This window comes from Cheilinus undulatus, linkage group 14 (assembly GCF_018320785.1).
Source record: "Cheilinus undulatus linkage group 14, ASM1832078v1, whole genome shotgun sequence".
In the NCBI taxonomy this organism is placed as follows: Eukaryota; Metazoa; Chordata; class Actinopteri; order Labriformes; family Labridae; genus Cheilinus; species Cheilinus undulatus.
This window is the reverse complement of record NC_054878.1, coordinates 8946528-8961949: the sequence shown is the minus strand read 5'-3', so window position 1 is coordinate 8961949 and position 15422 is coordinate 8946528. Positions and strand designations below refer to the sequence as shown.

At 37.5% G+C, this 15422-nt stretch overlaps 1 protein-coding gene across 2 annotated transcripts in view; it reads right to left on the bottom strand.

The window, feature by feature from the left end:
* Window positions 1–13591, bottom strand: part of bach2b (BTB and CNC homology 1, basic leucine zipper transcription factor 2b) — a 192751-nt gene extending 179160 nt beyond the window's left edge. For both annotated transcript variants that reach the window (XM_041804601.1, XM_041804602.1), the window contains exon 1: window positions 13337–13591. The gene's annotated coding sequence lies outside the window, so the exon portion shown is untranslated. The remainder of the gene's footprint in view (window positions 1–13336) is intronic.
* Between the last annotated feature and the right edge of the window lie 1831 nt (window positions 13592–15422).

Sequence of the window (15422 nt, the reverse complement as noted above, 5' to 3'; positions counted from 1 at the left end):
CTACCCTTGGTTTAAGACAGTAAAAAACAAGATAAAAAAACAGTAAAATAGCAAAAATAGTAGAATTTGAAATGCAAAAAAAAAGAAAATGGAGATGAATTGCTATACATACTGATTGTTTAACAGCCCTAGTTTGTGTTAAATCATATTTGGGGAGTCTAAGGACATTTAGTCTTAAGTTTTTCTCAATTTTTCATACAAATGTTTGAATTATTGTTAAGTCATATTAGATGATCTAAAAAATAATACATTAGTAGAGATGTTTTTGTATTCATACTGAACTGCCACGGTTCGGGGGTCAAGGTTTGGTGCGCGTGATTACAAGATGAATAGAGAATAAAGGCAATCATACATGGCAGTAATGCTTGTAACTTTTTTGCTAATAGCTATTGAACAACACATAAAGAAGGAGAAGAAGAAGAAGCCAGCACAACCAAACACACAAAGAAGAAAGGATCGCTTTAGTAGCATGAGCAGGAGAGCTATAAGACTCGCTGGCTTCTTGTCCCACTCCTTAACTTCTCTGCACTGTTTTCAAAAACCCTCTTCATGTGAAAGCAGAGAGGTTAGGAGGCATTACTGATGCTTTACATTTTAAAAGCTATGCATGGATATGCAGAAGTAGAGAATAGTGCTGCACAGCTGACCTAATTGTAATTGCAGCGTCAGGCTGTGCAGTTCCATAACCTCAGTGAATGCTGCATTTATTTTAGTATTAAGTTGTACTTGAAAAGTTTACAAAAATGTCTGCAGTGAGGTCTTTAAGTTTACAGGAGTGCCACTAGTGCACTTTATTTTTTCAGAAAAGGAAGCCCCTTTTTAAAATATTGAGCTATTCTGAAAGCAGTACTGTAAAAAAAATGTAAGGGTTATGGTTTAATCACTAAAAAACTATCATCATTCTCTGCATTTCCCTCAATAACCCAGCAAGGAGAATCATATCATTTATGTATTGTATCATAATTGCATTTGCAAATTGCAATATCTTCAAGTATAATTGCAACCGCACGAGTAGAGAACACTGGCTACAAATGAAGCTTAAGATTAGTTCATGCAGGGTGTGGAAGTCACATGTGCAGCCAATCACAGCTCATTCTCCCAACACAGTGGTCCATTTACTTATCCCTGCTTGCATTAATGCTGCTGCACCACACTGCTGCTGCTGGAAAAGCTTAACCTCCTCCACCCCAGCCTCCTCCTTTATAGCATAAACCTTGTTGCACCCCATATTCAGATTAATGCATTGGATTATGAATTTAGTGTTTGTATTCAACACGTATTGTCATAAATGTATCTTTCCATAAGGGGGGTTTCTAGCAAAGTCAAAGCATGCTGCTTGACTAATGCAGAAAGCATCTTTAGAGTAGAATGTTCTCCGCTTAGTAAAACTGTACATACATTTTGCTATAAAATGGTTAAAAGTAAAGTGTTCCTGAGTAAAGTGTGTATTTTGGTGCTCTGCTCAGGCTCCATTACAATGACCCATTTAGCTCGGTGCAGTCCTTTGCTGACGTATTTTGCACAAGTAACTACTGCACCGTCTATTTAACTAATAATTATATGATGATATCATGCCACATTTTATGAACCATTAACAGATATTCTAAAGCAGTTTTTCTCAACTGAACCTACCACCACCTCCTAACTAACATATCCAGACCCCGATTTCTCATTTTTTATGCACAACAAAATGTCTTTAACAAAAATGTGGCAGTTTAGATAAGAGTACTGCTCAAAATTTCCAGTCCATCTTTAAATGAGTAAAACTATGTAACTACAAGGTCTATCTGAATGATCAAGGTACAATAATGAAGAGGGCACTTGTGAAATTTGTTCAGTAGTGTAAATATGTGTATATATGTTACTGGATCAGAGAGAATCAAGTTGGCATACACATTATAACTGAAAAAATAATTTTTCCCTAATTTTTATTTATTTATTTATTTATTTTGCAATTTTAGCATATACAGTGCTTAAAAAATGTATTAGACCACCTGTCATATTTGTTATAGAGACCATCCAGCATCATGAAGTGCTGTAATGTGGACTCTTTCATTTTCAGTGAGCCCTTCACATTTTACCATTTTGAACAGGAATGAGGAATTTCAAACTGAATTCACCTTTTTATACCCAAGTTTGAGCTGGCTCACTGGGCTTCTCTGAGAAGTCAGAAATGAATCAAGCATAACATTCAACCACTAAAACTCATTTTTCTGTTCAGGAATGCAAGTCAATAACTAATTTGACATATTAATCAAGAAATAATAATGTGCTTTACTATTTTTTCTTTTTTTTTTGTAAATCAGTAAATTTGAAAATTCATGGATAATAATAATCATTCTATTTTAGCATTGAAAATATCATTTGGGTTAAAGAGCTTCTAAATATTGGTGTATTAACCATTGCAGAAACATAACAAATGATTTTGGTAATGCCAATTCTGTTAATTGAGGGCAGCTGTGGCATAAACCTTACTTTGGGTGGAGGTCTAATAAACTTTCTTAGGCACTGTATATACCATATAAATAATGCAGTTGAAGATCAAAAATCTTCAGTACCAAAGCACCACATTTTGGCATCACCTGTTTCAACTTCTATGCCACTAGAGGGTTATTAGGACAAAATAAGAGAGGTTTTAGTAAAAAATATCTTGGCGAAATCCACTTTTGTGCCATTTGGGCACAATTTGGCACTGTCTCTGCCATTTGAAAAATCTTATAACTTTTTGTTTTTACTCATATACAATTAAAGGTAGTCACTGCATTATGGAATTCTTTTTTTCCCCCTCAAATCACCCAAACCTGGTGTAGGTAAAAATGGTTTATTTGGGCTTGTAGCTGAGCGTCTTCTGTTCGGTTTGTGTAACATGACTCTTTTTGTGCAAAAATAGAGTGCACAGAGCAAGTTTGTTTGGATCAAGGCAAGCAGGACCAAATTTGGTCCCTCTAGGGCTTAAGAGGTTAAGACAGACTAAAAGATGTGAGGAAACATGGAGACAGAGACATATCCTTCAGAATAAAAGTACATCATAGCCTTTTTGCTGCACATTTTTCTTTAAAACCCACTGAAAATGGCTTCATGGCCCACTTTGGGCTCTGGCATTGGGAACCAATGCTCTAAAATGCATGCTTTCATTTGCATTTATTATGTTGTATTTATTTTAGCGTTTCAGGTCAGGAGGTATTAGTCTGTTCATTTCTGTGCTGCTTTTTATTTTGCATGTGTTGTTGATTTCCCTCTTTTTGCCCCGTTTATCACTCTACAAGCTGCACCAACTATCTAAATAATTTTAGGTGCTGTATAACTGTCAATAAAGGGCACCCTCTGTAAACCATTACTCCCCTCTAAATTAGCTCTATAGCTTCAGATACATGATCTTTGCAAGCTGTCGTACTTATAATTTCAGAGCCTGGGACCTTGACAGCATCCTAACAGCAGTATTTCCTGCTTTCACTGTGCGTCTCTGCAGCTCTCTGACTGTAAGCTAACCAAATGTTGCTGCAGCTCGTCTCCACTGAGCTCTCTGAAGTTTGAACAGACTTGTGCTGCACTATTGCTGCCAGCAGTAGTAGTAGTGCTGCACTAATCCAATACAAACAGGTCATTACACTGTGCTAAATGTTTTCTCTCTTCATTCACTGAGCGCTGCTCTCTCACTCTTCTAAACTGTTTAAACCTCCCGCCTCCCTCCCTCCCTCTCCCACCCTCTAAGTGTTTTAATTCCACAGCTATTAGGAGCAGATGTGCATCATTTCATTAGCTCGATATGTTTTGTATCCTTCTGACCACAGGACGGGTTACTAAAGAGCATTAGCGCAGAGTTCAGAAGGTGAAGCTGTCCGCCCCAGGCAGTCGTCTGTGAGATCATCAAATGTGTTTGACGCAACTATCAGGATGATTTACGTGTCTCGATAATTTCTAACAGGCAATACGAGGAGAGGAAAACAAAACAAACCCAAACAGAACAATCAGAAAAGTGCCTGTGGTGCTTTGGATTTGAAAGCTTCTTGGCACAGGAGCAGCAAACACACAGACAGGCTCTGATTCTGCAACCGCAGACTGATGGGTGCTGGCAGGATAATGCAATCTGATTTCACATGCTGCGCGATAATGCCAGTGCACATCGCTGCCCTGAACGGCAGGAGGAGAGGGATGAGCAGCCATGATATGACAGAGCAAGGGGGGGGAACAATAGCTCTGAGTGTAAAGTGCAGGATCTTAGATTTCTCCCAGCAGTGCTGCTCCATCTACGCCTCACACTGGCAGCGGCCCAGTCTAACATGCCTTTGTGCTGACGTGGGAGAGCTATGGGAACATGTTTTCTTCTTCTTTCCTGGCCCAGGCAGAGGCTGGGGATGTTAGGGGGTTACTTAAATATCCTCACTGATGCAAACAATCCTTTAATGATGCAGAAAAGAGAAAAATCTCACAGATTTGCAGCTTTTTGTTCATTTATTTAAAGAGGATCTGCTTTAAAACCACACTTTGAGAAGAAACTGAAATGATAGCTCAAAGGTCTGAAATCACACAGAGACATCGCTCTATCACTTCCTCCTCCAACTGCAATTTCATGAATCATTAACCCATAAGTGCCTGGCTACTGTCTCAACATGAGCAGCTTTTTCTATCATCAGCATTTTAATTAGCTTCATAGCAGCTTCAGAAAACATGAGGGCTTTACACGCTCAGAGGAGAGCTGGAGGAGCTTCTTTAGCCCGGTTCAGAGTGGGGGAAAAAAAAAAAAAGCATGAATGGTGGGACCGGCGGGGTCACATGAAGGGATCCTGTTGCCGTGTGGGATTTCAGCTGTGGCTGGGACCCTGAGGGACTCATTATGTGGAGATCCCCCAAACAGAGCCGACCGCTCTGGCTGGGAGATGTTCCCAAGCTTAACTTCACTCCAGAGACGGTCAACTTGTTATATAATAAACAGAACTCACAAACCATTGATTTTTAAGATAGGAACGCACATTTTAGGTCCATATCAACAATTTTGTGAATAAATGTGCCATCGAACAAGAATTGATGCTCAAGAGTGTCATTATAGTATCACCTTACACCTTCAGGTGGTCAAACGGCTATTCTTTCACTGATTTTGTCAGGTTCCAGATTTGTTTAGCAGATTGCTATGGTCATAACTAAAGTAGGGCAGGTAGCCTACATGCTCTTAAATACAACACCCCTATGTATCCTGGTGTTAAACAGTCTATTTCTTAACATTATTACAGATCATACATTTATTCTTTTCTTGTTTGGTTTCAGACATTTTTCCAGTTTTATTTTAAAGCCATTTGCAGAGTATTTTATACAATATTACTGTGCATCCTGGCCATAACATATGCTATACTTTTACTTATTTTAATCCATATTCCAAGATTCTTTTAGCCTTATGTTAAGTCTATCTTTGAAGTGGTTTAATAGACTGCCATCATAATCATAAATTATACTGAATTCAATTCTTATTTCAGATAATTCTGAAGCCTACATGCTGTATAAGTCTGTGTTAAGTAGGGCTTTTCTCTAACTCAGTGGTTCTCAACCTTTTCAGCCCATGACCCCCAAAATAAAGGTGCCAGAGACCGGGGACCCCCACTGGACCTGAGAATGGTTGAACACAGCCATGCACATTCAAGAATAGTCACGTGCAGACAAGGCTGCCCATAAGGGGGGATAAAGGGGAGAGCTTTCTGTGTTAAAAACAGAAGAAAAGGGTAAAATACGGTTCAAATGGGCGGAAAAGACGACAGAATTGGATTTTCAAAGTAGCAGAAATGGGTTAGAAATTGCAAAAAATAAGCAAGAAAACACCAATAATGGGCTAAAGTGGCAAAAACGGGCATAAAAAGTGGTAAAAATTATTAAAAAGTGGCCGAAATGGGTTTAAAGTGGCAAAAATTGGTGGAAAATTTGGTGAAATGGCTTTAAAATTTTGTTTAAACTGGCAAGAATTGATTAACTGAAGAAGTAAAATAGGTAGAAATGGACAGAAATTGGTTAAACTGGCAAATGGTAAAATGTGGTTAAAATTGGCAAAATTTGGCATGAAAAGGGTTAAAAACAGGTTAATGGAGGCAACAATGGCTGGAGAGTGGCAAGAATTGGTTTAGAAGTAGCAAAAACATGCAGGAAAAAGTGGTGGAAAGGGTTTAAAATGAACAAAAATTGGTTTTAAGTGGTAAAAATGGCTTAATTGTAGGGAAAAAATGATGAAAATGGGTTAAAATGAGGCAAAATTGGTGTACAGTGGTAAATGTGTTCTGGTCTAACTGATTATGACACTTATTTAGGACAGGTTCAAGCTTAATTTGAAGCCCATTCCTAGAGTGTTTGACTACATAATTACTGTAAGTTATGGTCGGAAATTAGGATTTTCTTTTACTGATTTGAATAATTCCAGACATTTTTTCTTTCTGTATGTTTGATGATTGTATAAAGTATGACTATAGAACATAATAATAAATTATTCAAAAATTAGACTGATTTTAGTGCTTATTTTACCAGTGTAAAGTTCTATTTTGAGGCCTTTTGTCAAGTGTTTGAATACCACATTCATAAATTTGAATACTCTAATACTAGACATTTAAAACCTTAAATTGAGGCCATTTGTAGACTGCTTGAATATTGCTGTACATAATTAATTCAGTCAGTTTAATACTTATTTTACACATTTAAAAGCCTTATATTTCAGACTTGCCAGATGTTTAAATAAAAAGCTATAAAGGCTATCCAGTTGGGCTGGGAGATTATAGCAAAAATCAAAATCACGATTAACTGGACCTTGATTACGATTAATGAACGATTAATCCACCACCAACCTCTGACTCTGTTTGTTCTGTAAAAATTTGTAGAAATTTAAAACAAATACCTGAAAGGAACACACACAGATGAACATTTTGTGGTTATTTATTGAAACAATTGAAGAAAAGCACATCAGCTGAAATGAAAATGTTTTTTTTGGAAAAAGTCAAATCTTGCAAGAAAAGTAGGAAATAAACAACTTGTATTTCTTGCTAAAATATAAATCATTTTTATACAGTAATGATAATGACTTTTTATCTCATAATTTTGACTGTATATTTCATAATTATGATGAACTGCCCAGCTCTTCTAACCAGTCAATGATTTAAGTACATATTTCACACATATTGAAGCTTTATGCTGAAGCCTCTTTGCAGAGTGTTAGAGATCTGTATCACTGGACTTCATGGTCATAAATCAGGCTATCTTCAAATGATGTTAGCTTTTATTCTAGACATTTGTTGGCCTTAGCTTAATGCCTATTTATGGATTTTTAAAATAGAATGTCACTGTACATGATAGTCATGAATTCAAGGCTATTGTTTCAACTGATTTGCATACTTATGTATTTAAAGCCGTATTTTAGCCAACTCTGACATTTGAATACATGCCACAGTACATCACAGTTGTAAATTTGGGTAATCTTTCCTCATTTTCACACTTATTGAAGGCCTTCTATAGTCTTCTAGTCTTTTCAAGCCTTATTTAGAGACACACTTTCAGTGTTAAAGTATTTTTGCACACTGTAGTTACAATATAGGCTTTTCTTTAACCAAATTTAATCCTAATTTCAGTCATTTTCAGGCTTTATTTTAAAGCCCAATTGCTGAGTGTTTAATGGTGATTGCTGTGCATTTTGGTGGCAAACTCTGCTTTTATTTCTCTATTTTTTATTCTTATCTCAGATATGTTGAAGCCATATGTTGAACCTGCTGAATGCCCAAACACAATATCAGTGTACATCCTAGTTAAAAATTATTTTTCATTATTAGTAGAATATTTTACTAATTTTAATGCTTTTTCAGACAATTTCAGCCTTAAATTAAAGCCTGTGTGTGGAGGATTTGAATACAATACTACTGTATATTACATTCACTTATTTCTTATAGTTATTTAGATATTTAAAAACCATTAATTAAAGCTGAAGGTTTGGACATAAAATCAGTGCACATCCTGGTCATAAATTAGGCTATTATTTGAATGATTTTAATATTTATTTCAGACAATTTCAGCCTTAAATTAAGGCTTTTTAGTGAAGGATTTGTATACAATACTACTGTACATTACAGTCAGTAATTTCACTTATTTTTATAGCTATTTAGACATTTTAAAGCTATTAATTAAAGCTGAACCTTTAAACATAAAATCAGTGTACATCCTGGTCATAAATTAGGCTATTATTTGAATGATTTTAATATTTATTTCAGACAATTTCAGCCTTAATTTAAAGCCTATTTTTGGAGTGTTTGAAAAAAGAAATCACTGTTGATCTTTGTCATAAATTTGACTAATTCTAATTCTTAGTGAAGTCCTTTTCAGGGTTTATTTCAAAGCTAATTTGCTGAGTATTTTAACACAAATATGGCTGTACATTATGGTCATTAATTAGGTGCTTTTTTAACAGATGTAATACTATGTAATTTCAGTCTTAAATTAAAGCTAATTTGTGGAGTTTTTGTTCAAAATATTACTGTGTATCATGAATTGGACTCATTTGAATGCTTATTCAAAGTATTAATACAAATATCACTGTACATTATGGTCATAAATTAACCTGTTATTTAACTGATTTAGGAAATATTTCAGACATTTCTGAGCCTTAAATTGAAGCCTAGTTGCTGTGTTTTCGAATTAATATTACTGTACATCATGTTTATTAATAAGGGGGGTTTAATGCTTTTATATTACAGTCTGTAGAAGTGGTTGGTGAGCTGGTTTTCGTTAGATGCATCAGATGGACTCCATACAGTCTCTAAGATGTATTTAAAAAATTCCAGCAACAACAGAAACAAAAAAAATCGCACGAAAACCCGCCAGAATTACTCATTTTTCCTCATGTGTGGAGAATAATAGCTGTGAGCACCATGAGTGCCATGTGTGATGACTTCCTCTCGTTCCCCTGGTGGACAAAGAGACAAAGAATGGTGACGCAGAGACGTAAACATGCTCCATCGGTACGCTGACAGTGAGAGCAGCAGCAGAGACAAAGCCAGGCGGATTGGATGAAGTGGCATTTAAGCCTGACTGAGTCACTGTGGGGTTTACACTTTTGGACACCCCTCCTCCCCCCTCACTCTTCTCCTCCCTCCCCCCTCCTCGCCATAAGCGGAGGATTGCCATGCATGGGAAAAGCAGGCAGCGGGGCTCTACTGTACAGAACAAAAGGCTCTGTGCGTAAAAATACGCATGAGTGCTGCCGCCGTGCACGTGTTTGTGCGAGCAGAGCGATGTCAGTGTGTTTTCCTTTCCACGGATCAAGCCTCTCCTCTCTGCAGCGTGGATTCTCGATAATTAATGTGTTAAGATCTCACAGCAGAGCTGTGGGGAATGATCGAGGACGGAGGGGGACGGTGATGATGCGATCCCCTCAGTGCCATCATCGCGTTGCATCAGCACAAACAGACAAAGAGGCTGGATGTCACCGCTCCTCAATTTGCTGTATCACCGCATTAATGGCAGCAGCATCACTGCGCTCCCTCCCACAGCCGAGTCAAACACACACGTGGCGATCAAACAATAGTAGCCCGAAATAAACCCCTCCATTCCGCTTTATTACTCTGGAAAAACATCGATCTCACAACCTGCGTGGACAACGTGGGCATGTGCCTGTTTTTATCCCTTCAGCCAAGCAGAGAGAAATGATATAAAGCTTCATTTTTATTCTCAAACACCTACACAGGATTAAATTTCGAACTGATCAATGCAAAACATGTGCCAACAATCTGGTTTGGGAGAGATTTCAAGGAAAATACAGCCACAAGCTGCAACATGAGGGTTTCAGCACTGCAAAAAAGCAGGTTTCCAAACTCATATATTTGACTGCACATTTAATTACGTTCATCATCACAAAGCCTGAAGCATTTTAACACCAATGCACTCAAAATTTGTCCTCTCTTCATCAGACTTGGACAGAATATGTCGTGCATATTTTAAAGACGAGCCAGGATGTCTCCAGAGAGTTTAACCAGGTTTGATCAAAGGCATTTTGAGTTATGAGCGACCATGTGACAGGCCACACCAACTTCCATTTGTCAATATGGCACTAATTATTAGTAATTGTTCCAGTTTTGGTACATTTTTGGTGTTTTTAGCTCCCCCTATGGGTCGAGATCTGTAACAACAGATTTTTGATGACTTGAACTAACAAATCATGATGAATAAGGACCGTTTTACTGGTGAGCTTTGCCCAACTCATTATAGGTCGCTACTGTAAAGATGAAATAAGATCTCAAAAAGCCTTGTGCAACTTTGAAGGAGCACATTAAACTAGACTTTTTGTTTTAAAGGTATATTTTCGGGTGTTTTATGCTTTTTATTCATACAGGAGGATGTTGGGTAGAGTCGTAAACAGGGATGAGAGAGCAGGGGAGAGAAAGGGAAAGCAGCCACAGCCTTCCGTGTACATGAATCGTGCGTTAAACCCCGAGGCCATCTACATCCCACACTGAACTAGACTTGCATGTCAATTTCAAGTCAATCAGAACCCTCAAATTCCACATACTCCGTCGTGCAGATATCTGCAAGTTAAGTGCACTCCGGAGAGTATCACTCCTTCACAAGTCAGTCGTTGTAATTCCACAGCACGCACTGTGCTCCGTCTGCTGCATGTGCCAGAAGTGCCACTGCATGCTGCTCCGCTCAAAGACGGCTATTTTCCGGAAAGCCTGCTGCCAAAATGCATCACCCCATGTAGAGAGGATTTACCAAACAGGAACAAGAATGCACAAAGCATCCATTCAACAGAGTAATGATTCTAAATCTCATCGCTTTATCGGCATAAGGACCAAATCCTGTAGCACAAGTCACAGAGGAAACGTGATGCCATGGGCAATGAAAAGTTAACTTTTGAAGTGAAAAACGTCTGAATTTTAAGTGGCACCACTTTACATTTCCAGACAACATTAACCTTTTAATTTCCAACTTCTCTCATCCATGTTAGAGGCAAATAAAATCACAGCATAGTATCTAAACATATAGCAAATCAACCTCAGAAAGGCAAGGTCATGTGTTGTTTACATGCAACTATCACTTTGGACTCGTCATTATGGCGTGATTTTGCAAGTTTCACATGAACTCATTGTCCTCCAGGGATCTTTTTATCACTTGTCTCAAGTTTCTCAGGACTTAGCTCCACTGTGTATCGCTTCAGACATGCATTCAGTGGTTAAAGGTGCAACACGGATAATGTGGAATTTGAGGGTTAAGACGTGAGAGGCGTGGCTTTTCAAAAAACGGCTTTTACAGTGCAATCATTCAGATTCTGGAAACCTTGTTGTGATAGCTAATTGTCTTAGGTGCGGCTCAGGATACATTGCAAAATCAAAACCAAAGACAAATGACAAAAGCAATACACTTAAAAATCACGCGGCTGATTTAGCTTATATTTCTTGGGACGCTAATGATCTTGATTTTCAGTTATACTGGCAAGTTTTCTGTGTCTGGTACAAACGAATTTGGGCATTTTTGGGCAGAAATGTAATAAAAAGGGCTGTCAAAATTGACGCGTTAATGCGGATTAATCCATCATCATGATAAATCCGATTAAAAACTTTAACGCAATTAACCCATCTACAGCGCAGAATGACTCCAAATCCCTGAAACGTCTCTGGCTCCGCATTTTGGGCAGTTTGTCCAAGTAGGGTTACCATTGAGCATGCCGCCGCGCATACGCAAATGGGCCGTTGATCCGGTAGTGACCAACCAACTCAGTATGGAAGACGCTAAACAGCACGTTGGCCCTCTCGATGGGAAATTTGAGTACCAAAAAAAAAAAAAACATATTATGCACATTCTACAGGAAGGAGTTTTCTTTTCACCAAAGCACTTCCAGCTTAAAACACCACATTAACGCTCATGCAAAATGAAACACGATTAATATAGATTAAAAATACATGATATTTAATTATGATTAATCAAAATTAATCCACAGCAACACTGTGATTAATCTGATTAAAAATTTTAATCGTTTGACAGCATTAGTAATGAATAATTTGTAATTAATCAAGTTTCAGTTGTTTTGCCTTTTACTGATCATTTATTATTGGCATAAATATTTTTGATATTGTACACTGAGATGTCCTGATTTGTTACTCGACTATGGTGTTCACAGTGTTAAGGTGTGAAGAGTGTTTTAACTCCATAAATACATGAGATGCAGATGTTGAAAAGGCATGATATCAAAATTAATCAAAACAATTAGAAACATAATAAGCAGCTACAATAATAGTAACTCTAAAACCATCCAAAAACAATAGGTTTCTACGCATTCTGGCTGTACAAATATAAAATTCCCGAGGTGATTTTTGCCTCCTACTCCCCCTTTTCTTTATTTTTACATGGAGCATAATTCAGCACTCCACCTCTCAGTGACTGCTACACAACAACAAGACTGACAGGGACTGACTAAGCCACTACACTGCAGCACCCTTTCACATGACAATGCAGGACCGCTCCGTGCGTAAAGACGCAGCTGTTTTCATAACACTCACCATATGATTGTTAACAAATGCGTTCTTTAAAGCCCATACACGGTGCAGGGAGCCCTGATCTTTGCTTTTCTGTTCACAAAGGGTTAATAAAATTAGTGTAAAAAAGGTTTTTCTGTGCCGCCGAGCTCTACAATGAGGTGATTCCACTGGCTGCCGGAGCGAACAAGACTCGTCCTTACACAGCAAATATGTGGACGATTTATTTTGAACAATAAATGAGAGTGAGATGAGATGATGGGGATCTGGATAGGGTGGGAAATTCTATCTGAAAAGAGCAATAAGGGCTTTAAAAGGGCAGTAGTAGTAGCAGGCTTTGTGTCCAGCTCTAAATGACTGTGAAGCATGTGCAGTTGAAGGTGTTCAGTGACGCTGCAGGTGACAGCTCTTTCTCCTCGGCGTGGGATCACCACCGCCACCACACCGCATCTCCTCTCCGTGCACAAGCCGAGAAACGCGGAGCGCACACGGACTCACCGAGTGTTGACTCAAAGCATAACAGGATGTGGTACAAGAGTTGAGTTTCACTCCTGAACCCGCGTTCACACCCAAAACACATTTACACCCCTTCACAGCTGAGCTTTCAGGATTCAGACATGCGGTTGATTATGTGTTTTCTATCACTCACTCCTTTATCCACAAATCACACAGACACAGAAAGACCCGATCCCTGCCTGCCTGGCTGGCTGCAGAAGCCCACCAAGCTCTGCGGTGGTGCGACACTTATGCAAGTTTGCAACTGAGAACATCAACAGACTCTGAGATCCACAAAGGAGAGGCTGGGAGGAATAACAAAGAGAGGAATAAGAGAGAAAACGTGCATGACAGCTCACCTTTGACTTTCTATTCTGCTCGTATTCCAGCCCGTGCGTCCGTTTCCCACATAAGTTCTCTCACATGATGACTCGCTTTGTCGTTTCCTCAAAGCCTCCTGGCTGCTCACACATCTTCTCCTGATTCTTCTCCACTCGGTTATTTCTCACGGATTTAAAAGTAGAAAAAAAAAAATGACCGTGAGTGATTCTACCGTGTGTACGCGCGCGTGTTTGTGTGCGTAAATTGTGCGTGGTGATCCCGCGCAGCGTGCCGCTCCGTCTCCGCTGTTTGTTACACTCGACTGGAACGCCTACTCTCTCAGTCGCTACATTGTTGACATTCGGCCGCTGACGTCACTCTATCCCCCCTCATTCACAACATCGACGGCTCGCAACATCGCGGGATTTTGCGTACGTGACGGCTGGAAACGTGAGCGTGCGCCGCAGAATGTTCGCAGAGGAGCTTGTAGAATCTCACCGCTGGCTGTTACCTTAAATCCCCCTCCCTCCCCCCTCTCCGTGCTCACACAGCGGGAATATGACGGTGAAAGATGACACAAGGCATTTCTCACAGGCTGCGGACAAAACAACGGAAAACAAATTCACAACAGTTGTGTTGTGTCTACAGAAGCCTAGTTATGCCAGTAAAAAAAAAAAGAAAAAAAAATCCTAAGTCACAATCATGATAGACAAGAAAAAGTAGAAATTATGAGATAAAATGCCAAAAAGTTGAAATGATGAGATACAGTGTCACTTCTTTATAGATATGTACAGTGGCCCAGAAGGGGAAAAACATTTTACAGTATGTAAAAAATATAAATAAATAGATAAATAGATATATATTTTTTAAAAAGAAAAAAACAAACAAACAAACAAACAAAAAGTTTAAATGAAAAAAAAAAAAAATTTGTCAGACACAAGAGCATTTACTGAAATGTGAAACATCTAATACAAAAACACAGTGTTATGATTTAATTCAGAAATAAAAAAGTTAAATAATATCCAAAGTTATAGTTATCAAATAAAAATCCAAAGTTTTTACTTCAAAAGATGAAATGAAGAATTAACAGATACTGATTCATCACTACGGTGGTCCCAAAGGGCGACTACAAAACGGTTTCAAAATCTTTTTACTAGAGGAATCTATTGAAATTCCAACATAAAAAAATATTTTTTTATCATACAGCAAAAAAAATCTTGAAATGCAAAACATTTAGAGACACCCAACAACATTAAATAAATCGTTTTGACATAACACTTTGTCCTATTTTCAGATAAAAGTCAAAATAACTAGATGAGCAAGTCAAAAACTATGATTAAAAGACAAAAGTTAAAATAATGGTTTTAAAAGATGAAGTTTAAAGGAACAAAGTTAAATGTATGAAATGTTAAATGTAATTTACAGATTTATATAATAGCCCTAAAGGTGAACAAAAAAAACAAGTAATGAAATGCAAAAACATTTCACTATCTGAAAACAAAAATGAAAATAAAAGATTATATATATATAAAGTTAAATTCTTAGTTAAAAAAACGGAAATTTAGAGAAAAAAAGTTGCAATAATGAGCTTAAAGGTTGAAGTTATATTACATTAAGTCAAAGCTATGAGGAACTGATTGACAGATGTACACTTGACCCCAAAGTAACTACAAAAATATATAACTATATGCAATTGTTCAAAAAGTTTTTTTTTTATCAAACAGGAAAATATTGTTCAGAATGCCACATTTATGATGCCCAAAAATACCAAATGAAACATTTAATATGATGAAAGTCAAAATCATAAAGAGAAGAACTTATCTTTGCAAACCTTGACTAATAAAATATTTAAGAAATTAAAAAAAATTATACATTTTAATTGAATACAAAAGAAATCATAAAAACAAAAAAACGCATTTTCTGAAATGCAGAAACATTTTGTGAAACTGTAAAAAAAACTGTGCTTTGCATGTATGGAAGCCTCTTTCTTCAAATAAAACAACAGTGAAAAAAATCATTAATTCATAAAGTGAAAATAAAAGTTTTAAAAGAAGAAATTAAGGGACAAAACAGTCTAATAAAAAGTCAAAACAATTAGTTTAAAAGTTAAAATAATGAGGTTCA